At 51.7% G+C, this 27,454-nt stretch overlaps 1 protein-coding gene across 2 annotated transcripts in view; it reads left to right on the forward strand.

Moving 5' to 3' along the window:
* ACE (angiotensin I converting enzyme) overlaps positions 1 to 27,454 on the forward strand; it is a 105,425-nt gene that overhangs the window by 5,800 nt on the left and 72,171 nt on the right. The window lies entirely within an intron of this gene.

A 27,454-nucleotide genomic window follows, 5' to 3' on the forward strand; every position in this document is an offset into this window, starting at 1 on the left:
TCGTGCTGCTCCATTCTTCAGCAGCAAATTCGGCAGCGAGTCCTTCTCTCCCTCTCTTCCTCTTCAGCGGCAGCTCAAAGAGGAAGAGAGGGACTGAGAGACCCGACGCCGAATTGCCGCTGAAGACCCAGACCGTGCCGCCCCCTTTCCATTGGCCGCCCCAAGCACCTGCTGCCTTCGCAGTAGGGTGGGTGGGGTAGGGAGCTCTTTTGAGTGTTGTGTCATCCCCTCCTAAAACAGGATCCCTCCACTCCCATCTGTGGTGATCTATGGAGGCTGAACCCCGTGGAGCCCCAGTGAGTTCACTAGGAGGACTTCACACAGGGAGAATTAGAAAAACCTCACTACAACCAAATCAACTCCAAATCTCACTGCGAGTGACGGCCGGTGCTTCTGCCCCAAAGGAACAGAGAGAAGAGATTGATTTCCTTAGTCAGAACCTACTCGTCTTGGCAACCACACTCCCGAGTCCAGTATTAGAGGAATAGATCAGCTGCTGTGTGCGCCCACAGATAGGGCACTGGACTATGACTCAGGAGACTTGGTTCCTGCTTTGCTACTGACCTGCTGTGTGACCTTGCTCAAATCCCTTCACCTCTCTTCCCCTCCCACCCTTTGCCCGTTTAGACTGTAAGCGCTTTGGGGAAAGGACCATCTCTGTGCCCTGATCTCTGTTGGGACCTCCTACGAACGACCATAATACAATGAATAGCTCTGCTGAAAGAGTCACTGGGCCCTGTCCAGCCCTGGTGGGATCAGTGAAGCTGCACCCATTTACACCAGGGCTGGGGCTGGCTAATCACGAGCCTCACTTTTTGATACACAAGTTCACTTGGTGGTTTCTGTTTTCACTAGAAGTTGAGGCTTATGACCTAAGGGCAGGACCAGCTGCTATTTCACCGCCAGGGAGGTTCTGAAGAACCGTGTGCCCCCTCGTGACCAAAATGGACAACTGCATCTATCAATTCTGACACTCTACTGTCCTCAGAGTATAACTAATAAAAGCCAAAACATTCCATCCCGTTGTGAAGACCTCCCTGCTGCCTGGAATCTAAAGATTCCCTTTGAAGAAGCCATCCCTTGGGCCCATAGTGGAGCTGGGAGATTTTGTACTGAAATCCCAAAACAGGCGAAACGTGTTTGTTACACGTCCAAAAAGTGGGCCTGGTTCGTAGATAGGGTCACAAAAATTCAGGCTATACTAGGAGTATAGTAGTTTGAAATGGATCTGTGCAGCTTTATGGCTGAAATGGTTGTTATTTGCAGTAGTATCTCTGGCTGCCGGTACCACGGGGAAGAGGGATTGTGAGAGCGGGTGTGTATTTGGGATTACAGCAACGAAGAGCCAGGGAAAAGAGGGGAGATAGTAGGAAATTGGAGGAGTGGAAGATAAACTAGGACATCAGTCAGCCCGGGTTAATGGTTTTGGGTGCTCACGCAGCAAGGCAGTGGCAGGAACAAATCCAGGCCTGAAGTCTAGTCCACTACGCTATCCTTCAAGAAAACTAGAATGGAACCACTGTGCGACATTTACCAAAGTCTCCAGTATCCAGAGATAACCTGGGAGGTCAAGCATGCAGAGCTCCAAATCTTTCTGCAACAACACACGGCAAAGGGGCTTTCCCTGAATGCCAAGGTACAAAACACCTGCACGCTGAGCAAACTGCAAATTTCACCTCTCTGTGAAGGTACTGTGGGAGAGACTCCCCTTTCCCCAGCTCCTTTACACCTCCGCTTTGGTGCACTGGAATGGTAGAGGTATCACAGTGGCCCAAGATAGCACCCCCTGTAGCACAAGAGCAGTATAGAATTGGGCTAGGGGTTGTTGAACTCTTAGAAATCTGCACCTTAACATCCATTGGGGCCAGATTTTCACAAGAGTTCAGCCCCCGAAATGCACGCAAAGTGCGGGGCTGTTGTGCAGAATCCAGCCACTCACCTTGGTGCCTACTATCAATTTCCTCTCTGAAAAATACCACGTTCAGGTGTCTTTAGGGCTGCAGGCCACAAGGTGGCAGAAAGAACCCAGAAATCCTGTATTGAACCAGCAGGCTGTTTTCACTCCAGGATCCATAAGAGAAGGGGATGAAAAGCAAGAGCTAGATTCACCCTTACTGTCACGGGGAGGTGCCAGAAACATTGGCTTTCTAGATTCCCTGCCATTAAAGGTGACCACAGCACTTAACACTGTACGAAGCACTGTCAGGGTCTGTAATGTGTAACAGAGGTACAGTCGACGGGGTGAGGCGACCTGCCTTCTAGCCTCCATTCTTACTCGCTGCGGCCTGTTCTGTGCATTAGCGTCTCCATCTCTAACATGGGAATCGTAACTCACAGCAAGCGGTGGGGCTTGATCGGTGAGTATCTGTAAAGTGCTTTAAAGGGGCTGTTGGAAGGGTGCAGCGTGACTACCCTTCATTTACAGTCCGGTTAAGCTCAGGAATACCCCCCAGGTGCCTTTATGTCCAGTGTCCTGCTCAACCTACCAGCCAATTTTATGTGCATGTGACAGGCATTTAAATCCCCGTCAACACACAGGAATGTGCTACACAGGGGATGGGCTCCAAGAGAGAATGCCAGTGCTTTGCATCTAAACGTACCCCATAGGACTAGCTTCCCTAAGTAGTTTGGGTGGGGTAGGGAGCTCTTTTGAGTGTTCTGTCATCCCCTCCTAAAACAGCGTCCCCCCACTCCCATCTGTGGTGATCTATGCAGGCTGACCCCTATGGGGTTCAGTGGGACTTCACACAGAGGCAGGCGGCCACCCACGTGCATGGATCACTGAGCAGGATCAGGGCCCAACAACCTGCATCCCCAAGCACTTCAATCTGATACAGGGATGATCTTCACTTCCTGTCCTAAACTGTTGTGCAATGCCCACTTTCCAAAACAGGACCCTCCCCTCTCCCCGCTGCACAACAGACATTAAGATTAGCGCCCGGCAAAAGGAACAAACCCTTTTCTCCCCCTTCCCCTTCTCTCTCCCTGGAGCATCACTTATTATAAACTTTCAAAAAGGCAGGAAAGGCGGCCAGCACATCCCTCGGCCCGTACCGCTTCCTGCAGCCCCCATTGGCCTGGAGCGGTGAACCGCGGCCAGTGGGAGCCGTGATCAGCCGAACCTGTGGACCTGGCAGGTAAACAAACCGGCCCGGCCCGCCAGGGGCTTTCCCTGAACAAGCAGCGGACCAGCTTTGAGAACCACTGCTTTAAACAATCTGGAAGCACATTCAAAATGACAACTCTTTGTTTTTACACTTTTCAAGCCTTGTTACAAAGTTTTCAAAAACGGCTCCCAGTGAGTCAGCCAACACTACAGAGACAGAAACCAGTTCAGAACCCCATTCTCCACTGCCATGCACCACGTACGGGCATTTACACTAGTGAAAACTGAGTGCCACATGGATGTAAGATGCAGTGGGCAGTGTTTTACGGCAACTCTGCCCTTTGCACGTGACTGATGGGCAAGGTGCAGGACAATAATCTGCCCAAGATTACTGTGGTGGTTTTTTTATATAATTGCTGATCCAAAAATAGCAAAGTTCACTTGGTGATACTTTAACCAGTGGTGTGACAAAACAGGGCACTAAATTCCTTTTTCCTAAGCAAATGGGTGGCATGTTTCTGGGGGGCGGGGTCTGCTCTATACAGGTTTTGTATCATTATAACTATATAGTTTAAGCAATACAGACCCCGAGTGTAGAGCCCTGCACGGATACAAAATTTGTATCCGCACCCGATCCGCAAACATGGTCCACAGCTATAAAGCTGATACGCACAGATTTGCAGGGCTCTACCAGAGTGTTACATTCATTGCGATAAGCTGTACCGCTGTAAGCACCTTCAGATATAAATACGTCCACGCTAGAGGGTTGCATCACTTTAACTATACCTGTTGCTAAACCAATCTCGCTATAGTGGGACCAACCTTATAAGCAGACAAACCCTAGTTGAAAATTGCCACCAACTGCACTTTATCAGTAGGCAGGAGCCAGAGTTTATTCCGTTATCATGAATTTCAGTGCCCTAAAAAGTCTGACAACCATAAATCATGCTAATCCCTCTTTCCCCCTAGATCCTTATTAAAAACACCTGTAGCATGATTGCAATTAAGGTCCAGAGTATAACCTGCCATCAGCCTGCATCTCATGATGGGGATTTGTTAATAGGTTATTGGGAATCATTTTATTAGTACTAATCAGCAAGATAAAAGCCACCATAAACTGTAAACAAGTGATTGGGGCAGAAAGCAACTGAATGTTGCTGACCAAACATCTACCCAGGTTCGAAGGGTAGAGATGGTTTAATGGACTGGGGTCTGGCTGAGGAGGAAGGTTTTCCAGGAGGCTGAGCTGTATCCCAGGGTAATGAACCAGCTCTCAGACCTGGAACATTGTGATCTACAGAAGAGAGACGGTCACTTTTCCTCCCCAGCCTGAGCCCATAGCTACTCAGTTATCACCCCATTTTGTGTCTTTGATGATTATCTCCTCTCCTTGAGTGCAGGACTTTACGGTCAATAGGGTCCAATCTCCCCTGAGTTCCTGCACCATCAGCCCCGCTCTGACGCAGCTCAGCCTGCCTGGTCTGTAGTGTCTGGAGTTAGACGGGGCCAGCTGAACATGTTTGGAGAGATGGCTCCATACCTCTTTGCTGCATTGATCGGCTACAATGAAATAAAAATGATCAAAGAAATGGAAAATAGCTAGTAGATGCGTCCCCACTTGGGTCAATGTAGGCCTGTCCCCTACAGTGCTATCCCCCGGTACTTTGCTTAAGTCTAGTCTTCCAACCCCTTCCCCTATTCCACAGCCCAAGAGATCTCACAGACTGGAAGCTTTTGCTAATACTGACCCTACATTTCCCTTTGAGTTTCACTCCCTTGCCCCTACTTTTACCCCCTTGCCCATAGTAAATTCTTCTCTCTTCTTGGTATTTACACACTGGCAGATCAGTACACGTATACCAGGAGAGAACGGTCTCCTGCACTCTGGGCACTGCATTCACCTGGTGGTGGAGGGCGGTCAGTCACTGCATTTTGAATGGCACTGCAAGATGACTGACAGCAGCAAACATCTGTACCTTGTTTATGCCAGCAATGTTTGGGCACAAGATACCAGCCTAAGGAGCGCTATGTTCAGACAGGTTTCAGAGTAGCATCCGTGTTAGTCTGTATCCGCAGAAAGAACAGGAGGACTTGTGGCACCTTAGAGACTAACAAATTTATTTCAGCATAAGCTTTCGTGGGCTACAGCTCACTTCTTCGGATGCATAGACTGGAACGCACAGACAGGAGATATTTATACATACAGAGAACATGAAAAGGTGGAAGTAGCCATACCAACAGGAAGAGTCTAATCAATTGAAATGAGCTATCATCAGCAGGAGAAAAAAAACTTTTGAAGTGATAATTGAGATGACCCATAGAAGGTGTGAGGAGAACTTAACAAAGGGAAATAGATTCAATTAGTATAATGACCCAACCATTCCCAGTCTCTGTTTAAACCTAAGTTAATTATATCTAATTTGCATATTAATTCGAGTTCAGCAGTCTCTCTTTGGAGTCTGTTTTTGAAGTTTTTTTGTTGCAAAATTGCCACCTTCAAGTCTGTCACGGAGTGGTTAGAGAGGTTGAAGTGTTCTCCCATTGGTTTCTGAATGTTATGATTCCTGATGTCAGATTTGTGTCTATTTATTCTTTTGTGTACAGACTGTCTGGTTTGGCCAATGTTCATGGCAGAAGGGCATTGCTGGCACATGATGGCATATATCACGTTGGTAGATGTGCAGGTGAACGAGCCCCTGATGGCGTGTCTGATGTGATTAGGTCCTGTGATGGTGTCACTTGAATAGATATGTGGACAGAGCTGGCATCGGGCTTTGTTGCAAGGATAGGTCCCTGGGTTAGTGTTTATGTTGTATGGTATGCGGTTGCTGGTGAGTATTTGCTTCAGGTTGGGAGGCTGTCTGTAAGCGAGGACTGGTCTGTCTCCCAAGATCTGTGAGAGTGAGGGATCATCTTTAAGGATAAGTTGTAGATCTTTGATGATGTGCTGGAGAGGTTCTAGTTGGGGGCTGTAGGCGATGGCTAGTGGCGTTCTGTTATTTTCTTTGTTGGGCCTGTCCTGTAGTAGGTGGCTTCTGGGTACTCTTCTGGCTCTGTCAGTCTGTTTTTTCACTTGAGCAGGTGGTATTGTAGGTTTAAGAATGCTTGATAGAGATCTTGTAGGTGTTTATCTCTGTCTGAGGGATTGGAGCAAATACGGTTGTATCTTAGAGCTTGGCTGTAGACAATGGATCTTGTGGTGTGTCCTGGATGGAAGCTGGAGGCATGTAGGTAAGTATAGCGGTCAGTGGGTTTCCGGTATAGGGTGGTGTTTATGTGACCCTCGCTTATTAGCACAATGGTGTCCAGGAAATGGTCCGCTTGTGTGGACTGGTCTAGGCTGAGATTGATGGTGGGATGGAAATTGTTAAAATCATGGTGGAATTCCTCGAGGGCTTCTTTTCCATGGGTCCAGATGATGGAGATGTCATCAATGTAGCGCAAGTAGAGTAGGGGCATTAGCCCTCGTCCCCTACTCAGACACTGCTTCTGCCCCTCAGCATTTGCCATCTGTCGCTGCTGATAGATCACCAGAAACATGACAAAGCCCTGGCTGGGATGATTTAGTTGGGGATTGGGCCTGCTTTGAGCAGGGGGTTGGACTAGATGACTTCCTGAGGTCCCTTCCAACCCTGATAGTCTATGATTCAGGAAGCAGCTCACACTCACAGGGAAGCGACTAGTTAACTCAAGTGCGACGCAAACCTGTGGCAGATCCAGCTTTGTAAGAAGGGTGAGGTCTTTTTGGCTTGGGTAATGGGATGAGGAGAGGTTAGCTTGGCTGGTTCAGATAAGAGATGGGCCAGAATTGCACAACAATAATTCTGGCTCCGTGTCCAAATCCTCCTCCTTGGGGTGCTCGACTCAAATTCAGGTTCTTAGAAAGCTAGAGCCATTGCTTGGTTGTTCTGGGCTGAATGAGCTGCTGGTTTTCGTCCCGTCCAGAAGACGTGTTACTGTTATGACAAACCCTGATCCTCTGGTGTCAGTCCAAGCAGAAGGAGGGTCCAGGGGAGGACTGAGGCCCTTTCACTGCTGCTGCGCCAATTGCTAGTGTACCTGCTGGTTGGACTTCAGTGTGAAGGGATGTCAATCCAGTGTCTTCGGAGAGGCAGGGCAGTCTAGTGGGTAGGGGCTGGACTGGTACTCTGGAGACCTGCCTTCTATTCCTGGCCGTGCAATTGCTGAAACTAGGGAAAGTCACTTTGCCCCTTTCCCCGCCGACCATTTATCTGTCTTGTCAATTTTGATTATAAGCGCTTTGGGGTAGGGACCAGCTCTTACCACATGTTTGTTCAGCATCCAGCACACAGGGGCCCTGATCTTGTTTGGACTCTCAACACAATACCGCAATATAAATAATAACCACCTTTCCCAAATCCCAACCCTAAATTACACACACAGCAGCAAGAGAACAGCCGTGCGGCTCGATAATCAAAGAGAGAACGCGCCTTTATGCAGGCATGGGAATATAAATTACTGAAACCGACACAAGTTAATTTATCTCAGCATGTGCAGGATGTGTTTCCTGGCATCCGCCTGGATTTGGCAGACAACACAGGCCGCATCTATATTTCACTGACAGAAATGAATTCGTTGTACGGCATCCGTTGCCATTTGAAAGCATTTGATGGTGTCTGTTTCATCGTATCTTCTTCCAACTACGCAAGGCACAAAATCTCGACTGAGAAACCAAGAGCACTTCCTCACTCACTGGTCTGTTTCATGGCAGGTGGAAGGTTGAACACAAAGCCAGTGGAATTAGCCACGTAGAAAAGCACCAGCAGGAGAGATTTTATTTCAAAGCTTGACGTATTTTGTCCATGTGCCAAGAACTCCGACACGACCCTTACGATTTTCTGCAACATTTCAAAACAATAGGAAAGAAACACAAAGTCACCTTTGAGCAGCTGAGTTAAGTCGGAGAAGAGGAAGGCTGGTGTAGCCACTCGACCTGGAGATCTAAATTGAGTTCCTGCTTCCGCCACGCGCTCCTTGTGTGTTTGTGGACAAATCGCGTCATTCTTCCATGCTCCAGTTTTTCCCATCTGCAAAATGGCAAAATTAATACCTCCTGGTGTATTCAGCTGAGAAGCTGTTTGGCCCAGGGGCTGACTCTCACTGCAGATTTTCAAAGCAGAGCAGTTCCCATTTAGGCATGAAAATGGACTTTCCAAAGACTTGCGCACATTGGGTACTGAGCACTTTTCAAAATCTGGCTTGTATTTGGGAACCTAAATGGGAACTGAGCCTTTAAAAAAATCTGGCTTCACATGTAAGCAAAGTATCTAACACAGTGTGGTCCTACTTCCCACTGGGGACTCTGGCCATTACTTTAAGACAAATAATAATAATAATAAAATGGAACAATTGAAAAAAAAGTTACATGCTCTCGACAATGCGTTTTTAAGGCCAGTCCTTGGAGTCGTGTTTGTATCTGAGGACAGAATTTGGCAGTACCAGTGTTTGCAGGACAGGAGCCATAAAACGATACATAGCTTACCTATACCGTGATGGCTCAATCTAACTCAGAATTGTTACTCGTTAGTAACAGATCCTGCAGCCTGGTTCGTCTTGTCTAGCAACCTCTTCATAATGAGGAATAAAGAGTGGTTGCAAATAGCTCTTTCACTAAAGCGGCTGCCGTTGGCATAATGATTTTATTAAATCTGCCTTGGCTTTTGATGAATCGCCACCAGGCAATAATGAAATTCTCCCTGCACGTCCTCCGACTGGGGATGAGTCAATTCAGAGTGAGATCTCGCTTCCCACTAGTCAGTCTTCAAAAATTGTCAACACCACCTGAGCTGAAGCTCATGCTGGGTGCAGCTGGGCGGGAGGATAAATCAGAAAGCAGTGGGGGGTGAAACGAGGTCAGGATCCTGGCTGCTGAGCGTTCCAAACCGAACCTCTCGCTTTGAGAGGGTGCCCTCATGCTGGGGAAGGAGATGCTTTAGGTTGTTCTACTGCTGCAGCTGGGCTGATCCCGTTTGAGAAGTTTAAACTGGGTGGAGGAAGAAGGGGAAAACCCCTCATCTTGAACCGGGCCCAGTAAACGGTAGCAGGAGTCCAATTCACTGCAACGCAGTCCCAGGCAAACCATCATCAAGAACATCAGCCGGTCGGGGGCCTTCAGAAGGGAAAAGCAGGAGTGAGGTCAGAGGAGATCTAGTATATTGGAGCAGGACTTTGCTGAGGCAGTGCAGTTCGGGAGACCGAGCTCTGGCGTGGGACTTAAGAGACTAGGGTACATCTACACTGCAACAAAAAAACCATGGCACCGAGTCTCAGCTGACTCCAGGTTCCAGTCTGAGCTTGACCATCTACATTGCAATTTTATAGCCACGCAGCTCAGCGGCGGCTCCAGGCACCAGCGCACCAAGCATGTGCCTGGGGCAGCAAGCTGTGGGGGGGGGCGGGCTGTCAGTTGCCATGAGGGCGGCTGTCAGGCAGCCTTCGGCGGCATGCCTGCAGGAGGTCTGCTGGTCTCGTGGCTTTGGCGGTGGGTATGCTGAAGGCGCAGGACCGGCGGACCTCCCACAGGCATGCCACCAAAAGCCGCCTGACTGCCATGCTTGGGGCGGCAAAATACATAGAGCCACCCCTGCCACAGCCTGAGCCTGAGTCAACTGACGTGGCCATGCCATGGGTCTTTCATTGCAGTGTGGACATACCCCTAGGTTCTACTCCTGGCTCTGGCACTGACTCAATGATTGACCTTGGGCAAGTCACTTGATTGCTCTGTTGCTCCATTTGTGAAATAGGGGTAATTGCGGCAGTTTGTGGGGATAGTCTGGGTCAAATCACGAATTCCATTTTGTTCTAGGAATGCCATCTATGGTTGTAACCTTCACTGGGGATCAGAGGATCTATTTTTCAGGAAAGACTTGATACCTAGTGGACAGACTACAGGTATGTCTACACTACAATGTAAGCCCAGAGTCAGTGGGACTTGAATCCGCTGACCCTGGGTTTGAAATCCCAGGGGTTGAGCATCCACACTGCACATTGACCCTAGGCTCCACACCATGGCTCCAGCATTCACCCTGCAGTATGCAGACCTGCATCCAAGCATCCGTATCTCAGATTTCTTAGAGTCTTCCCAAAACAGGAGGTTTCAAAAGGGATGGGGCGGAGAGATACAGGCTGATGCAGATGGCAGGAGCTGCAGAGGAGAAGGCTCTCACGCCAAACAATGGGCGAGTCGTGTAAGGGCAGGAGAGAAGGCTGGGGTGCAATCAATGTTTTGAGCTATCCACCAAATGCCCCTGCTTTATAGCTAGATGGGAGGGGACTGTTAAAGCTTATGGGACAGGGGGGCTGTCATATTTTTCTGTCACAACATGGAGTCACAGTAAGGAGGCAGCGGAGCAGCACTGAGCTAGACAACCAATTGGAAGGGGTTAGAAAGGGAAGGGAGAAGCAGATTTCCAAGTAATCCTGATGTGGCAGGGGAGGAGTTGCTGGAGAATGAGGGAATGGGGGGCGTGAAACTGCAGTAGTGGCCTTGTGCAAAGCTCTATAATTACATCTAACTTCTCAGCAGTGACCCATTAATCACTCTGCGGAAGATTAACAGGCATGTAGGACAGGAATAATCCTGCACACGGAAGTACTCTTGGGATTGTGCCCTGAAAAGCAGGGAGTGACATCAGAGGTTCTCCATCCCACTCGGCTACCCGACCCGGGCGAGGGAAGAACCGTTGGCCTGGCCCCAGGCTGCCTCGTGGTGCACTTGGGCACAGCAGCCCAAAGTAGCTTCAAACTCAGCAGCAAGAGGTGCTGGAATCGTGCTAACAATGTTGCACGTTCACTAACCATGGGACGGGCCGCAGGTGGGGATATCCCAGCCAGACCTGTCTGCAGAGCATACGGACAGGAGCGAGGCCAGCGGTGGGAAGAAAGCTGCTGATGGGGCTGGTGAAAGGTGCCACAGCCGGCTCAGACCGGGACTGACTTCTCTTTTACTCAGGGCAGCTGCTTCTCTCTGGACCGCTCCAGCCCTGGAGCCTGGCTAAGGGGCTGTGAGAGCTCCCTGCGGGCAGCTGGCCAGAGCCAGACTTTCAGACGGCTGCTGTGGCCTCCAGAACAGCCTCTCGAAGCGTGTTAGATTCTCTGCAGCTCCTGCTACGAACCTGTGGCTGTCCCTCCTCGAGCAGGACACCTCAGAGCTCCCCTCCTGAGCAGCTCACCAAGTGCTTTGGGATATTCCGAGCCAGGGCCAGCCTGCACGGCTTTCAGCCTAAGCACTCACCCGTCCCAGCTGCTGTACAGACAGACCCTCAGTCTGTGTATCGCACCATCTTAGACTCATAGCAGCACATGGTCCCTTAAGGCCAAATTTCCCATCGAGCTCAGCCCCTAGAGTCACGGCTCAGCTCCCGCTTAGCCCCTATTGAGGTGGCTGGATTTTCCCCAGGGCTCTGCCCACAACATGTGGTGAAAAACAGGCCACTTATTTTGGTGTCTAACAGGGGGCTCTGGAAAACTGTGCTCTATAGCAGCCTGGTTCCTTAGTCCAGGGGGCAGCTTACCCGCCTTCCTACTGCCTGGGGTTGTGGGTTACCCTCGCTTCTGGCCCTGCACTGAGTGATGCTGAGCTGCCTCTGAAATCAACAGATGTGGAGCCTGGAACTTTCTATCGTAAGAAAATCCGTCATCAAACCCCGCGTTTATTGCCAGGTTATAAACCATCCGTCCAGACCCTCTGCTCCTGCTCACTTGGGAACGAGTGTGAAAGCATCAGCACCCACTTCTGCAAGAGACAGGTGTGCCAGCCAGCCCGAGAGCTGACGGTCAGCCAGCCCCGGCAGCAGGCACCGAGAGCGGCAGAGGCACGGCAGAGCCGACGCGATGCCCGTCAGCTCTTTGGATGGCTACGGAGCGGCAGATGCCAAGACAGGACTGACGCCATTAAACACGCGGGCCCAGATCCTCAAATGGCTTGAGGAAGTTAAGAAACGAAATACCTTTGAGGAGCTTGGCCTCGGAGTCTGAGTCTAACTGAAACCACGTGGCAATGAGAGCCTGTAGGACGCCCGGTCTTGGCTCCACATATCCCCACCAGCCACGTGGACTACATCCAAATGCACCCCTGTGCAGAACTGGCCCCTCTCTGCAACGCCTGCCACGGTGCAGAAGCGGCATGTGGCCCTGATTTCACACAACATCATTCATTCATTCATTCATGCCCGTCACCCCAACCGGGGTATGGGCCGCCAACCACACAACACACAGGGCAGGGATATTCAGTGTTTGCCACAGAAGTCGGAGTCCGGTGTCAGAAATCCAGCTTGAACACAGGAACCCACGTCCCCCCATAAGACAGCCAGCACTGATAGTCTTGCCCTGGGATGGGTTGGCCCTACTGGTTATATTCTTCTACGGACAGGCAGAAGGGACGGTCAATAGTTGTGGGCCCAGCGGTGGGACTGAGGTTTCCCCCACACGCTCTCAGGCAGAGCAGATTCGAAAGTCTGTATTTTTCTAGAAATCCATGACTGTACAGAGGTGGCACGATGCAAACAGGCCCCGCAGAGGTGGCTGGACATGGCCCAGTCCGGTTAATGATCTGTGCCTCCCCTGTTCTGGTGGAAGGAAGGGAATGTGGCCCAGGTTATAGGATACAGGGCAGGGGCTCAGGAGACTTGGATTCTAGTCCCGGCTCTGCTGCTGCGGTGATCCTGGACCTCTCTGTGTCTCTGTCTGTCAAATAGGGACACTTATACCAGAGCGCTTTGAGACCGAAGGAAGAACTGCGTGTTGCTGTTTCTGTGCAATCGGGCAAATATAAGACAGGTGCAGTGATTAGGAGCCGCGTAGCATAAGAACGGCCGTAGTGGGCCAGTCTAAAGGTCCATCTAGCCCAGTATCCTGTCTTCCGACAGTAGAAAAAGCCTTGCCCATTTCTGGCTAGTAGAACACCCCAGAGGCTGCAGCCTAGGATCCACCAATGCTTTATAGACAACAACGAAGCTCTCAAATCTCCCAGCAGGTATTTCCTCCCTATTTCACAGAAAGGAGAAGTGACGCCACCAAGGTCACGCAGGGAGTAGGTGGCGGAGCCATTAATAGGAACCAGGAGTCCTGAGTCCTAAAGCTGGGACTTCATCCCTAGCGTGTGCTCCCTGTCATGGTTAGATTGGCCCACAATCGATGTCATCTGGGTACCCTTGGGGACATGTTGAATTAACCTCCCCTCCACTGGGATCTGTCAACTCTAACTTGGCAGGGGAATGCAGCTCGCCCCATTCAGAACACAGCTGCCCTGCCAATACTATAACCATGGTCTAATCTCACGTATACGTAAAGGGAACTGGGGAAACCAATGAAATTCTCTGCTTTGTCCAAGAGGCTCCGTTTAAATGACTAGAAAGTATTTTTTTTTAATATTGTTGGCAATTATCGAGTCCAGCATTTGTCTTACCCGGGAACACAAACTCCCTGGGCAGGTTCACAGATAAGAGACATGCAGCTACTGCACATATTTCATCTTTCTCAAAACAGGACCAAAGTACCATTCGCGGAGGTTTTAACCGCCACATGGATAAACAACCGCACTGGTGTGCACAGGGTTTCAAGCAGATGGTTATTGCTTTGGCAGCAGTCACACTTATTAGCATCAGGGGTGGTTATGTTTTTAAAATATAAAATACATCATAACGAACTTTGTTACATTTTATAGGCTCATAAAGCTGATAGCTGTGGGGAAAACTCCACAGACTACCCCCAGCCCACTCAACTTTGCCTGAACTTTTCCACTGGCTAAGCTTTCTTTAGTCATGAGAGAAGTTTGCCAGCACTGCAGGGCTCAGAGAGGCAGCGGGTAGAACACTGGATTAGGATTGCAGGAGCTCCAGAGCCCTATTGCGGTTACCAGTTGTTGGTTAATCACTTCGCCTCTCGATAACTCTGCTTCCTTTCCCACCCGTTCTCTATTTAGAGAGTTAGGTGCCTAAATATCTTTGAGCATCTGGGCCTTAGCAGTTGGAGGCGGGGCCGCCCGGGGGGGGAAGTGGGGCAATTTGGCGGCGGGGGGGCCCTTCAGTGCTGCCGATTTAATTACAATTGAAAGCAAAGAAAACCCCACTCTCTCGCTCCCCACACACCCTGACGCTTGGAGGTCAAGTCTTCTCGGTCAACCTCGTGAAACACACATGCAGAGATCCGCTAATATTGGCTCGGCACTGTTGGCATTGATACGTTGTTTTACTCGTGTCGTTTATGTGAGGTGGTTGTGAATATTTTTGGCTTTGAATAAGGGGGGTCACCCACGTAACCCTGGCCGAGGCGATCTAGGTCATCTGGAGAAGTCCTATGCCAGGGCGTAAGCAAAGGTGTATCCCCAGCTGCTGCTTAATACAGGGTGGTGTGGCACCAGGCCGCCAGATGAGTGCAGCATCAGCAGAGCTCCAAAAAAGTCAGGCTTCAAGACAAGTAAAGGTGGGAGCCGTGCAATGGAAACAAACTCAATCAGAACGTGTTGTGCAGCTGGGTCTGTTTTGCTGCTACCCGGAATCCCAGCCATGTGCAGCTGGCTGCTGGCCAAGCGGGCGGCTGGATTGCATTGGCCTTCTGGCCTGAAACATGCCATGTAGATTTGCAATTTTTCTGCTCACTCCCCCGGGCCTGCTCCCCCACTGGTTAATTAAACTCAGGCAATGGTATGGGAGTTGAGTAGCCGGCGTGGGGATTTTGCACTGTGCTGGGAGTTCGACTGAGTGTTCGTTGACACAGGCCGTTGAGCGGGGGGATGGTTTAGTGCATAGGGGGTCTGCACGTGGGCGTGGCGAATTCCAGCCGGAGTCTCCGCTAAATACAAAACCATCAATGGTTGGAGGGAGCAGAAGGGGTCTGCTGAGACTGGAGATACGCAGAGGGCCGAGTGCAGATCTTGGATACGCCACTATCGGCCTGGAATAACGAGGAGCAAAACTTGGCCCCCCTGATGTGGCTCCAGCAGCGCTAGCGGTGATGGGAGCGGCTGAGGATGGAAAGTGCAGGAGTTTTCACCGCTGTGTCATCACAGGGTGCATCTACACTGGAGCTGGCAGGTGTCGTTCCCGACTGAAGCTGCCGTACCAGCATTAGCTGCGATCGTGGTAGCGTGCTAAAATCCAAGTGTCTGCGACCCTCGCTAAGTACTCGCTGCTCTTTGTAGCATGCAAGCTCCCCCAGAGCGACTCAAGCTGGGACTTACCCCTCCAATTCCAGTGTGAACAAACCCTAAGGCACCTCCACCCTGTCAACATTACAGCTCCCATCCCAGCACTACGCCTGGGGTGAGTCATGGCTGCCATGTTTGCCAGCAGAGACAAGGCCGCAGCCTGCTTTCCGCAGCGAGGAATAAAATCCTGGGCAGTGAGTCCCTGGAATCCTTCTCCCTCCACTAACTTCAGCTAAGATTAGGGTGACCAGATGTCCTGATTTTATAGGGACAGTCTTGATATTTGGCTTGCCCTGGATCAAAGGACTCGACCTCTCTGCTTGGAATGCACAGCACCTGCTCACAGGCGGGTCAGCGCCGCACTGAGACACAAGAGGGGACTGGACCAGACTGGGCCCTGAATTTTGCAACTCGAGTCCCTTCATGATCAGCAGCTCACAAGCTGGGGTAGGAAGCTGCCCATGGCTTGGGCTGAGTGCCTTCCCCAAGCCTCGGAGGGCTCTGGCATCGTATTCCTTGTCTAATTCAACGGTACCTAACAGAATGAGGTTCACAGGAAATCTCCCAGACCCCAGCATCTTGAAGCAAAGCTACAACAGGTCTGTCTACACTGTAGTTAAACACCCACAGCTGGCCCGGGTCAGCTGACATGGGCCAGCCACAGGCATTTCACTGCAGTGGAGACACGCCCAAAGGGACTTCACTGTTCCTAGTGATTTGTCCATAGCAGGTGCTCAGGTACCACAGTGATGGGTGGCAGGAAAAAAACAAAAAGGGAGAGAACATGTTAAATACTGACAGCTCAGAGACTCCATGGGCAAACCGAGCAACCATTGCAACCAGCCGCTGCCTTGGGGCTTGGATTCAGGTGTCTGACATTCAGCTTTTTGTGTGTGGCTTACACTTGGCCAGCACCTATAAAAATGGATCTGGAGGGTTTGTAAGGCCCAAAACCCTATCTCCTTAATGGTGTGGCATCTGGATCTATTTATACGTATCGGCGCTCGGCCATCAGTGCATGCAGCCTTGGAGAGGAGCAATGGATTTATGAAGAACACGGCATCACCCACTGCCCTTTTCAGAAGACAGCCACAGACTCACAAAAAGATGCTCTGGTACACAACAGGATAGGAGATCTGGGTGCGGTTCCTGCACTGTGTATCCACAAGGTTACTTAAATGCTCTGGGCTGATTCTCTCCTGCCTGACACCTTGTGTCACCATTTACACTTGTGCAAAAGGCAGGGCGTAAAATGCTACCCTCAGTAGAACTGAGTGGAGGATTCTGCCTTGATTGTGTTTTATGCAGGGTGTAAATGAAGACACAAGGTGCAGGGTGAAATCAGGCTCCTGGGTCTCCATTTCCACATTAAACCCAAACGGGGTTAATTCTCTCACCCCCGCGTGGGAGGTGTGTTCACTCTGAGGTGCTGGAGAAATGCAAAGGGGTATTTCTGGCACCCAGCATGGCCCATCAAAGCCAGCAAAAAAGACCCCAGAGAGACATTTCATATGAAGCATGGCATTCTCACGACAGAGTGCAATACAGGACGTGAATGCGAGGGCAAGGCGCATCGTTCAGAGCACCGCAATCTCACTATCAGGATCTGGACTCACCCTCTGCTTCCCCTGGACAATGGACCCTCCAGTGAGAGTTAGGAAAACAGCTGCCTTCTGACAAGTGCTTATACAAAGGAGCTGCCAGGAGAGGAAAAAATAACTAAGATAAGGAGCATTTCTGCTGCGTTCAGCCCACAGCAACAGCTGAGTGTGCAGTTCAGATGATAAGTCAGCAATTACTGTTATTAATTGGGGGCCTATTCGCATGATGAGACAATTCACAGATCGGATCTGCTGCTTGTTTCTCGCAGGCACGACCCTGACCGCAGAACTCACCAGCCACTGTTTATGATGTACCGTGCACTTTTGTAATCCCTGCGTGCGTAAAACCAGCCTGCACTGGAAAAGCACAGAGTGAGTGTCTATCACGAATCCGATGGCTCGTGCTCTCACTGCTGGATCAACCAACTCTCACCCTAGCTACAGCTCAGAAACTCTCCTGCGCAGCACTATGGGAACTCCCCTCTCATCCCCCCATGCCCCCAGGACACTGCTACTAGCGTGACCAGATGTCCCGATTTTATAGGGACAGTCCCGATTTTTGGGTCTTTTGCTTATATAGGCTCCTATTACGCCCCACCCCCGTCCCGATTTTTCACACTTGCTGTCTGGTCACCCTACCCGCTACATGGGAGCCATGAGAGGGGCAGGGCTGGGCCATGGATGTCAATCCTATGCTGTGTCTGCTCTGGGGGGATTTTACCCTGGCTGGCTGGGGTGCCCCTGTACATCACCAAAGTGACATGTAGGGGCCAGGGTCGGCTCCCAGAAGGAAAGAGTCAGTCAGTCTCAGTGTGTCCTTGGGGTGCATGAGTGTGTTTTAAGGCCACGGTTTCATGCACGACTCGCTGTATCGACTGTCTCTGCAAAGCCCTAGGAAAGCCACCCCGGCTTCCTCGCAGTTAAAAACGGGGCCTTCTGTTGCCAACAGACAGAGCAAAAGCCATCTGCACGTTTGCTGCAACACAACGACGAGATGCCAAAACACACAGCGCCGCCCCCGCCCGCTGCTCATCCACTCACAGAGCCAGCCAAATGAGCAGCAGGCGCAGGAAAACCCGCCTGGTGCTGAGCCACTGTTTGGCAGCAACCTCCCCGGCTGCTCCCACCACCTGTTGAGCCCTGGGATTCCCAGGGGGACCAGAGAACGCAGGGGATTGTTCAGAGTTTCCCTGTCACAGGGAAATCTCCCTTGTGTAAAGGGACCACTCGGTGCAAGGAAATATTAATTTACTCACTGAACTGCAGGCTGGGAACTTGTTGCTTTCTTGAAGTGCGTCACAGCAGGGGGAGGGGGAGGAACACCCATTGACAAAACCGGAAGTATGGAAGGCGTGGAGCGTGGATCCAAACCCTAATACTCGGAGTAACCCAGTTAACCCCTTGATGACCACTTCACTATATGCGTCCCCGCCCCCGGAAGATAAAGTCATTTGGGGGACAGGGTGGGGTTTCTTGCCACCATTCATGTTATAACCAACTAGTAGCTGAAAGCCCCTACTGGCACATGGGTAACATTTGTAAAGTCATGTAAAAATGCTGAAAATGGACACTAGCAGATTGAAAAATCCCAGCAATGATGGAGCCTGGCGATGACCCACGGCGGGGGTTTTATGCCGAGTATGAGCAAAGGTGGGTGAACGCGTGTGTAGGGCTGGGAGAGCGGTCGGGTTGGTTTGCACGGGGGTTGTTTTGTCTAGGGAGATTGGTGTTGATTCATGCAGGTGGTGAATGAGGGGTGCGTGCTGCCAGGAGGCGCACTGTGGGTTTGGGTTTAGGGTGCGCACTGGGGATTGTGTAGATTTGTGTTGAGAGGGTGTTATGCTAGGAGAGTTGTGTTGGTTTATGTGGGTGGCAGCTGGGCCGAGTAACCCATACAACCAATGAGTTTGTTGCCTGCAAATTAGCAGCACATTAAGGGTGGCAATCCGTTGAGTTTCCTCTGATAACGCAATAGCCCGGGACTCCTGGCATGGGCTAGATCCGTGCCTTACTGCAGCTGTGCACCACATGGGTGTAATTCATAAAGTCAGAATGGCTGCGAATTTACACACTGGCTGGTAACAAACTGCAAGAGCCCGTGATGGTTCAACCTGGTGGTATTCTAACGTGAAAGGATTCCCAACCATGCTTATAGCTACTTCCCTCTCGTCACACTGACAGACATCTTATGCTTCAGAGTGACACACAGAGCGAGACTCCTGGAATCTTATTAGAGAGCTGGACTATCGTTCCTGAATGCGATGGAGCAGTTCCCCTAGGCCCAGTGGCCAATGCAGCCTGCATCTGTTAGGACTTGGGCTCGGTGTACTGTACCTTTAAAAGGAGGAGTCTGCCTCTCAGCTGCTACGTGGCATTCCGAGGCATGTGGCATGTTGCAGAGGAGACACGTTGGGTGGCTGTTCTCGTCATCGAATACAACGATTTCTCCGCCTGGGACCGTGCAGTTGCTCTCTGTGTAGGGAAGGACATGAGCGTGGGGCCAGTGGCTTACACGTGGCATGTTGTATCCAGACTAACAAACAGCTAAGGCAGAAGGGGCAGTAGATGCTCAGCTGGCTGGAGGTGGGCGGTCTAGTGCGAATACTTGCCCTGGGGTGGGGACAGAGCCTCAGAACCGGCCTAGGCCCCCAGATTTGAATGGCTTCGTTTCATCATATTATGATTCTCAGCTCTTATTTGGCTCCTTGTCCAGGGCTTCTTGTGCTCCCGGCTTCTTGTGCCCCAAGTGGGGAAAAAAAAAAAAAAGGAGCCAGCGTGCCGCCCCTTGGAAAGTGCTGCCCCAAGCACATGCTTGGAGCACTGGTGACTAGAGCCGGCTCTGCCCTCGTCACAGCCAAGTGGGAGTCACAGATTCTGAAGCGGCTTGGACCACGGCTCAACCTTGCCCCTCCTTGCTGCAGAGCCAGGTTCAGCTGCACCCATGGTCAGCGGAGGGGCTACCAAGGCCGAGCTGGGAAAACACATTCCCACCTTCCAGAGTTGGGCTCAGACCTTGCTCTTGGGCTCAGATATCTCAGGTACGGGGACTGGAAGTAACACAAGAGGCCAGGGGAGAACTCACAGCAGAGCCCACCTTCCCCCCAGGTGGCACCTTCCACTCACCCTGCAGTCCAGAATCTTAACCCTTAAACTGCCTGTTTCCCTGGAAGATCCTGGGAGACTGGAGTCTGCAGAAGGGGGTGGCCTAACATTCCTGTTTGAAATCGTGGGCGCCGAGAGAGCCCCAGCTAATGAGAAGAGAGAGTCTCAACAACTTGCTTCTAATACCTCCCGAGCCCCTGTGGCAGAGGCTGAACACCGCAGCAAATGCAGAATCTCTCTTTTCCAGGCTGCTCCAAGCTGGCTGGGCCAGAAGAGGCTGGAGGAGGAAGCGTCCTCGCAGACAGAGCCACAGCGGTGGCATGGGCAGAGGTGGGGAAGTTTAATCACGTCCCCCGCTGGAGGTGGCTGCAGCTCATTACTGCGAGGTCTCCCCTTGGGAAAGGAGTAACCATAAGCAATAAGCAGAACATTGGTAATCGCAGACTCAGCAGAAAGGCCTCTCTCTCCACTCCTCCCCCAACAAGAGGTTCCTTCTGCCAGTTTGCTGCTTGGCAGCACGTCCACCTCTCCAACTCCCTGTGCTGGGAAGGCATGTGGGCTTTAGAGGAAAGAGACACAGACATTCATAGAATATCAGGGTTGGAAGGGACCTCAGGAGGTCATCGAGTCCAACCCCCTGCTCAAAGCAGGGCCAATCCCCAACTAAATCATCCCAGCCAGGGCTTTGTCAAGCCGGACATTCTGTTACCATGGCCTCTCGCTGCAATTCAGAACCCACGGCTGCCCTGGGCCAGCTGACTTGGGCTCCCAGGGCTCGGGCTGCTCAATTGCAACTGGAGCCCGGGATCTAGGACCCTGCAAGGTGGGTGGGTCCCAGAGCTTGGGCTGCAGCCCCAAGCTGAAGGTCTACAGAGCAGTTAAACAGTCCCTGCAGTCTGAGAGTCTGAGATAGCTGGCATGGGCCAGCTGGGAGGGAGGGGGGGTTAATTGCAGTGTAGATGAACCCTAAGATCTGGGGGCCTGCAGATCACCCAGCAGTCAGCCAGATCTTGGGGCTCCCCAGAGACTGTAACACACACACACACACACACACACACACACACACACACACGGGTGTGGACACCAGTGAGCACTGTACTGAGACTGCCTTGACTGGCAGGCAGGAGGTTGGTTAGTGCAGGGGACTGGGTGTCAGGACGCCTGGGTTCTATTCCTAGCTCCGGCACTGGCCCCGGGGGACTTTGGGGATAGCATTGATTTACCATGCTATGGACGATGATATATGGAAAAGCAAAGAGTAATACACAGCCTGCACAGGGCAGACTGACCTCCATGCAGCATGTTATTCCCCCCGTGCCTTCCTGACAATGCTTGCTGTCCCAAATCACCCCTCCCTTCCCACCCACACCCGCTCCTCCCCTCAGCCAGTTACCAACACCTCCCTCACTGCACGCAGGCTCCAGAAACAGCCAGGAGTGGGTAGAATAAGGCCAAATGGGACTGGATCCATCAGCATTTCAGGGCCTCCAAGGCAGACCCGGGCTCTCTCTGATTTGAGGGCCAGATGCCCCACGGCCGAGCACATTGGAATGGCAGCATTTTGCACAGGTGTAAATAACACAAGATGCCAGGCAGGACCTTCCTCCCCAGCTAGGTGCGCATGCACCAGCATTTGCTGCTCTGCCTCCGACTCACGGCCGCCTCTGGATTGAGGGTACCTGAAAGGCAAAGACCCTGCTCGGCACGTGGCTTTGTCACTAGCTTTCTGGAATGGTGCTTTGGCAGCCACTAGAGCGGGACTGAACCAGGGATCCCAGAGCCAGAGTAATGAGCTACACGCCAGTCTCACAGCCTCCACGGATCGAGCCCAGAGGGAAACCCAAAACACACCCGGACCCAGGGGGGCTACAGGGATATCTGCCTAAAGCCATAGGAGGGACGGTAGAATAACTCACCTTCCTCCCTCTGTGCAAAGCCATCATGCACACACAGACTCCAACTGTATGCACAGCCCTGCCACGGACTGCGGCCTCTCATGGTCACAAGTAAAATCACGCCAGCATCTGGCCAGCACCCAAAGTCCCAGCTGGCCCAAGCTCAGGCGCAAGGCAGCGGCAGCAGCAATTGCAGGGCTGCAGCTGGGTGACTAGATTATGGGAGGTGAGGGGTTAAAGGAAGGGCCAATGGCTGGTCTGAAGCAGAGAGGGGAGTGATCACAGACACAGCTCAGCTCAGGTGGGAAGGGCACAGCTGATCTGACTCTGTTTGGGTCAGAAGCAGAGTCGTGGTTTTCCCCTGTCCTCTCTAATGGGACACCCTCCTGTGCCCCGTTTCCTTTACACATCACTACTGTGAGGGGCTCCCCTGCGGAGCTCCGAGACTGCACCACACCCAGGCGTGCCAAGGCCTCTCCAGCCCCTGGAAAGGTTCTCAGGGGGCCTGGAGCGAGTGGGACTCAATGCACCTTCCCTTGATACTAGTTAAATAATCCACCGGCTGGTTAGCAAACAGAAGAACCCTGCGCATGCGTCTGCTCGCTCCTGAACATCCGCAGAATTAACACCAGCGCTAAGGACACGCAGCCCTGTCTGTGCCCAGCTCACGTTCCTCTTCCACTTGGCAGAAGGTTTCCTGGGTGGAGACTGGGACAGGGTGCCCAGGTGACAGATGCAGAAGAACCTGAGTAGAACAGAACCGAATCAAGACAAGCCGCGTGTCAGTTCTGGGGCCCGGAGGCCGAGAGCCCTTCCTCACGCAAGGCCCAGACCCCTCCAGCCTGTCTAAGAGGAGACCGGAGTTCACGCCACCAGTGAAACAGGTCTGCTCCTACACCCACTAACACCCCAGCTGGAGCCCACCGTGTCCCATTGAGCTACAGACAGCGCCCAGGAAGCAGCTGTCTGCTTTGGTCTGTAGCTTTTAAAGAAGGAATTCAATCTCTGTTTGAATGAGATTTTAGTTCTCCCCTGGTGGAGAGAAGCTGGCACCAAATTACCTTCACGGCTATTTTTGGAAAGCCGCATAAAGCCAGTTTAACTTTCCCTGGGCCTTCCTGAGACCCTGGCGTGTGGAACGGGTTTGCTGTTTCGAGTCAGGATGCGTCGACCCTGCCGTGTGGCACTCCTGCCAGCACATTGGCAGGGGCTATTGAAAACCCAACGACAGATCAAGAGATGGTGACCAGAGCAGGTAGGGGGATAGGAACCAGGAAGCCCCTGGGACTAGATTCCTGGCTTTCCAGCTGGGGCAACACAGCCAGAGGGGCTAACTGGCCATAGATCTGTCCTGCCCCCGGGGCCACATAATAGCACAAGCTTCAGCCAAGAGGCTCTAGGGGGTTGGTGCCTTCCCTGTGGGGATCCTTGTTACTGGTAGATGCTCAGTGCAAGTCACGAAGGTGGCTGGGTGGCGACTTCCCCTTCCCGTTGCTTGGGGTGCAGGGTTGTTTCCGTGCGGGTCTCTCACGCCCAGGCGGGCTGTGGTGCGGACGTTCTGCCGCGAGGCCGCTCCGGCCCGTTGCCAGTCGGTGCTGGGAGTGGACACAGAGCAGAGCTGGCCAGAAGCCAGTGAAAGCTTGAGGCCAGCCCTGCGTGGCTCAGAGCTACAGGATAAGGCCCCGGAAGAACGGCCGACGAGCTATACATGGTACTGGCCTCACGCCAGCCGACACCGCTGCCTGGCACTCAGTGAGAGCTGATGCCACCCGTTGACCCCCAAATATTTCCTGTGTACTGTGTAGGATGCTGGGACCACATGCCAGAGCAGGAAGGACTAAGAATATACCCAGCTCTGTGTCCCAGATTTTTCCTCCAATGGGAATCCAACCCACGGGGTCCCAGCATCTGCTACCTTTGGGCAGAGGGGCAACACTGTTGTTGTTTGTATTATGGTAGCACCCAAAGAGGAAAGGTTCTTGTGCAAGTATATTGTAGGGAATGTGTGTGTCTATGTATGTTACTGCCCTCTCCTGGCTGGAATCAGAATGGTTCACCTATGCACCACAAGCCCTATACTGCTGAAAGTTAAGGGAGATTCTCTTCTAGCTCACGTGCTGAGGCCAGTGCCTTTGGAGCAGTGGGATTAGAGTTTTCTTCTATCTGTTGCTATGCTGAGTGGCTGTGGCCTGTACCATGGGGTCTGCTAGGAAGCTGCTAGGTCACCATCCAATGTTTTTCCATGTGCTTCATCCCCAATGCCTGTAAAAATGAGTCTGGGCACTTACGAAGCTTTGCTGCACCAGCTCTATTTCTAGCCCAGGTGCCTTTTGGCCTCTTAGGGTACGTCCACATGGGGATAAAAAAAACCCACAGCTGGCCTGGATCAGCTGATTTGGGCTTGCGGGACTTGGGCTCCCGGGATTGCTGTGCAGACGTCCGGGCTTTGGCTGAAGCACAAGCTCTGGGACGCTATGAGGGTGGAAAGTCCCAGAGCTCGAGCTCCAGCCTGAGCTTGAATGTCTACACAGCAGTTTTTAGCCCTGCAGCCCAAGCCCCACGAACTTGAGTGAGCTGATCCAGCCCAGCTGAGGCCAGGCCAGGGGGCTCTTATCCCCATGTAGACATGCTTAGAGTTTCCTGTGGTCATTGTCACACTCACGCCTCTCAAGAAGTCATGCTGGAGCTGTAAAAGCAGAGAGGCAGAGGAAGGAAGAGCTTTGAACCTTGCACTCACGTGGCGCTCGAAAGATAGCACAGCAGTGGCTGGATTTTATGTTTGTTTTTTTCATTCTAAGCTTTGGCCATAATGCTCAGATTAATTTAGTTTAATTTATTGGCGTTGCTTGCTTTGGACACAGTACTTCAGCCTAATGTTCCATAATTATTTTAGTAATCCCAGGCCTAAAATTAACTGCAAAAAAGTGGGTTTTTTTAAAAAAAGGATCACAAAAGAGCTGTTTTTATGAAAAATTAGGAATAGAGACTTTTTTTTTCCCTTCCAGCAACGTCCCAGCATCTGGGAAAGCAGCTTAGTGCATTAGGCGGCATGATAATTGATTGCATTCATAAGTAAATAAACCGGGATCGTTTAAAACCGGGGTCTGGAGAGAGGACAATTCTCCTGGCTGCAGTGGTTTTACCAGTTCCTGAGGGGGGCATTGTGACCACAGGATAGTGAAACCCCTGCGGAGCTTGTGTCCCTGGAAAGGATCTGAGTCAGTGGGAACAAGTCCAGGTAAAATAAAATCTCTTACCTGGGTCACTACTAGCAGATTAGTTGCTAAAACAGGGAAGCGTGTAGGCTGGGCTGTGTACAGCTCGCTGGGGATTTGAACACCTGCTTCCTATTAAAATGACTGGGAATTGGGCATTTCAATGAGATAACAGCAGCCCTCAGGTCTGATCTAGTGTTTTCCCACCTGTCCCGCTCAAGGCTCTCTTCAAAGGAGGTCTGGATCATCTCCCCATTTTACAGGTGGGGAAAATAGAGGCGCCGCGGGGGAAGTGACTCAGCCCCGGGCTCAGCGTCAATGTGCTGTTCCAGCTAGCAGGGCCCTTGTGCGCCTGGGCACTTTGGTTTGCACGAAGCCCGTTCTTATCACAGGTGCTAATGTGGGTCCCTGTCCCCACAGGAGCTGAATACCATCTCTCCCAACACCCCCGTGAAGCAGGGAAGTGCCATTAACCCCATTTACTGAGGCCTAGACCCCTCACTTCCATTGATTTCAACGTCCATTAGAACTAGTGGAAGTTAGGAACCTTGTGACCTTTGAGGATCTGGGCCAGAGAGCCTAAGGGGCAGATTGTTAAAGGTATTTAGGCACCAAGAGATCTAGATAGGCACCTAGTGGGATTTGCAAAGGTGCTTGTGGGGGGGGGGTTAGGCAGGTGTCTGGCTTAGGCACTTTTGAAAATACTACTAGGCACTTAAATACCGTGAAAGGTCTGCCATGAAATGACATGCCCAAGGTCACAGAGGCAGCCTGTGGCAGACCAAAGAACTGAACGTGGGTTTCCTCAGTCCCTCACTAGCAATCCAATCCCCAGGCTACCCTTCTGCAGACACACCCCTCCACGCCCACGCAGCCATTCGCTACTGTGGGGACAATTCCCCTCCAGAAACAGGTTTTTCTCCTTGTCTAATCGCTCAGTGGCCCTGGAGCTGCTGGAGGGTCCCGGAGCAGAACCCTGGATCCTGAATGCTCTTTATCCAGAGCACAAGTACCGCATGGGATAGCGGCAAGTGGGGGTCTTTGTGATCGGGCATCGCCTTGGACCTCTTGCAGTTGCCATGGCTGTAACATTCCAAACCAGGCTACCAGATTTACCCTGCGAGGTGCCGGTCAGAGACTGCACGTGGCGGCACAGCCTGCCACTTGAGTCACCTCCCTGCCCAGCGTTCAGCCAGCCCCGAGCTCTCCCCCACTCCCCCGGTGCTCATGCCTCGCTAGGGACGAGTCGATAAGAGGCATCAACTCAATTCCTTCCGACATGTTTTCTCCTGCCTGCCCCCGGCCCCTTTCGTCTAATCCTCCTTTTGCAGGGGCTCTCCATGGTGAGGGGAACGGACCCACCGGCAGCGCGGCCGCCTGCTCTGCTTAGCCCTGTCTGTCAGGTGATGGAAGGAGACTAGGCAGCTTCCTGGCCTTGCGTGGAGCAGCTCTTACTTAGCCTCTGTTTTCTGGTCACTGAACCCAATTAACGTCATGTCAGGGAGTAGCAGATACTGGCGCATTCCCACAAGGTGCCTTTGCAGGGAAAGGAGAGCAAAGCAGGGGAGAGTTGGTGCCGTGAGTCCCGACTGGAGCAGGGAGGCAGGTGGGTGTAAACTCAGGGGGTGTAAACTCAGGGGGAGGGAGGGGCTGCTTCTCCATTCTCCTGCAGCCGGTATCTTCACTTACACCAGTGCAAAGTCAGTCTGCTCGTGTTTTACGCTCACTTTGCTTGGGGGTACTCAAAGGCACGGCGCAGGGCAGTGGAGCATCCAGCCCAGGGAGTTCTTTGCAAACCAATGAATACAAAGTGCAAGAGGAAAGTGAGAGGATGTGACACATGGCTAGGAAGGGTTAAACAGCCTGCAAAACAAATAACCCCCATAAGGCATGTGGGGAAATAATGTTTGTGGTTTTGTGTATTTACATATGTATGAGTAGGGTCAACCGATGTAATCAACAGCCTCTGTCTATGTTGTATTCTGATAATTCAGAGGTCAAAAGAACATCCGAGCATTTAAATGAATTGTAAACACGGGACATGGTATTCGTCTCTCTTTGAAATGTACTGTGAATGGTGGAGGAACAAGCAAATGGCCTTACGGTAATTCGTATAGCTACGTACCTCCTTCTAAGTCATCCTAATTACCCTTCGTTCCCTGAGGAAATCCCAGCTTGCCAAAAGACATGAAATTGTATAAAAGATCCTTGGGTCCTGATTCTGTCATCTCAGATCTGCTTAGGCTTCGTCAGGGGAGGTTTGAGTCACAAGACTGAGGTCCCAGTTATGCTGGTGCGCCCTGAATATGAGATCTGGACATTGGACTATAACCTATGAAAGAACTCTCTGCAACTACAAAGCTCACCAT

Source organism: Mauremys reevesii, linkage group 27, assembly GCF_016161935.1.
Source record: "Mauremys reevesii isolate NIE-2019 linkage group 27, ASM1616193v1, whole genome shotgun sequence".
NCBI classification, from domain to species: Eukaryota; Metazoa; Chordata; order Testudines; family Geoemydidae; genus Mauremys; species Mauremys reevesii.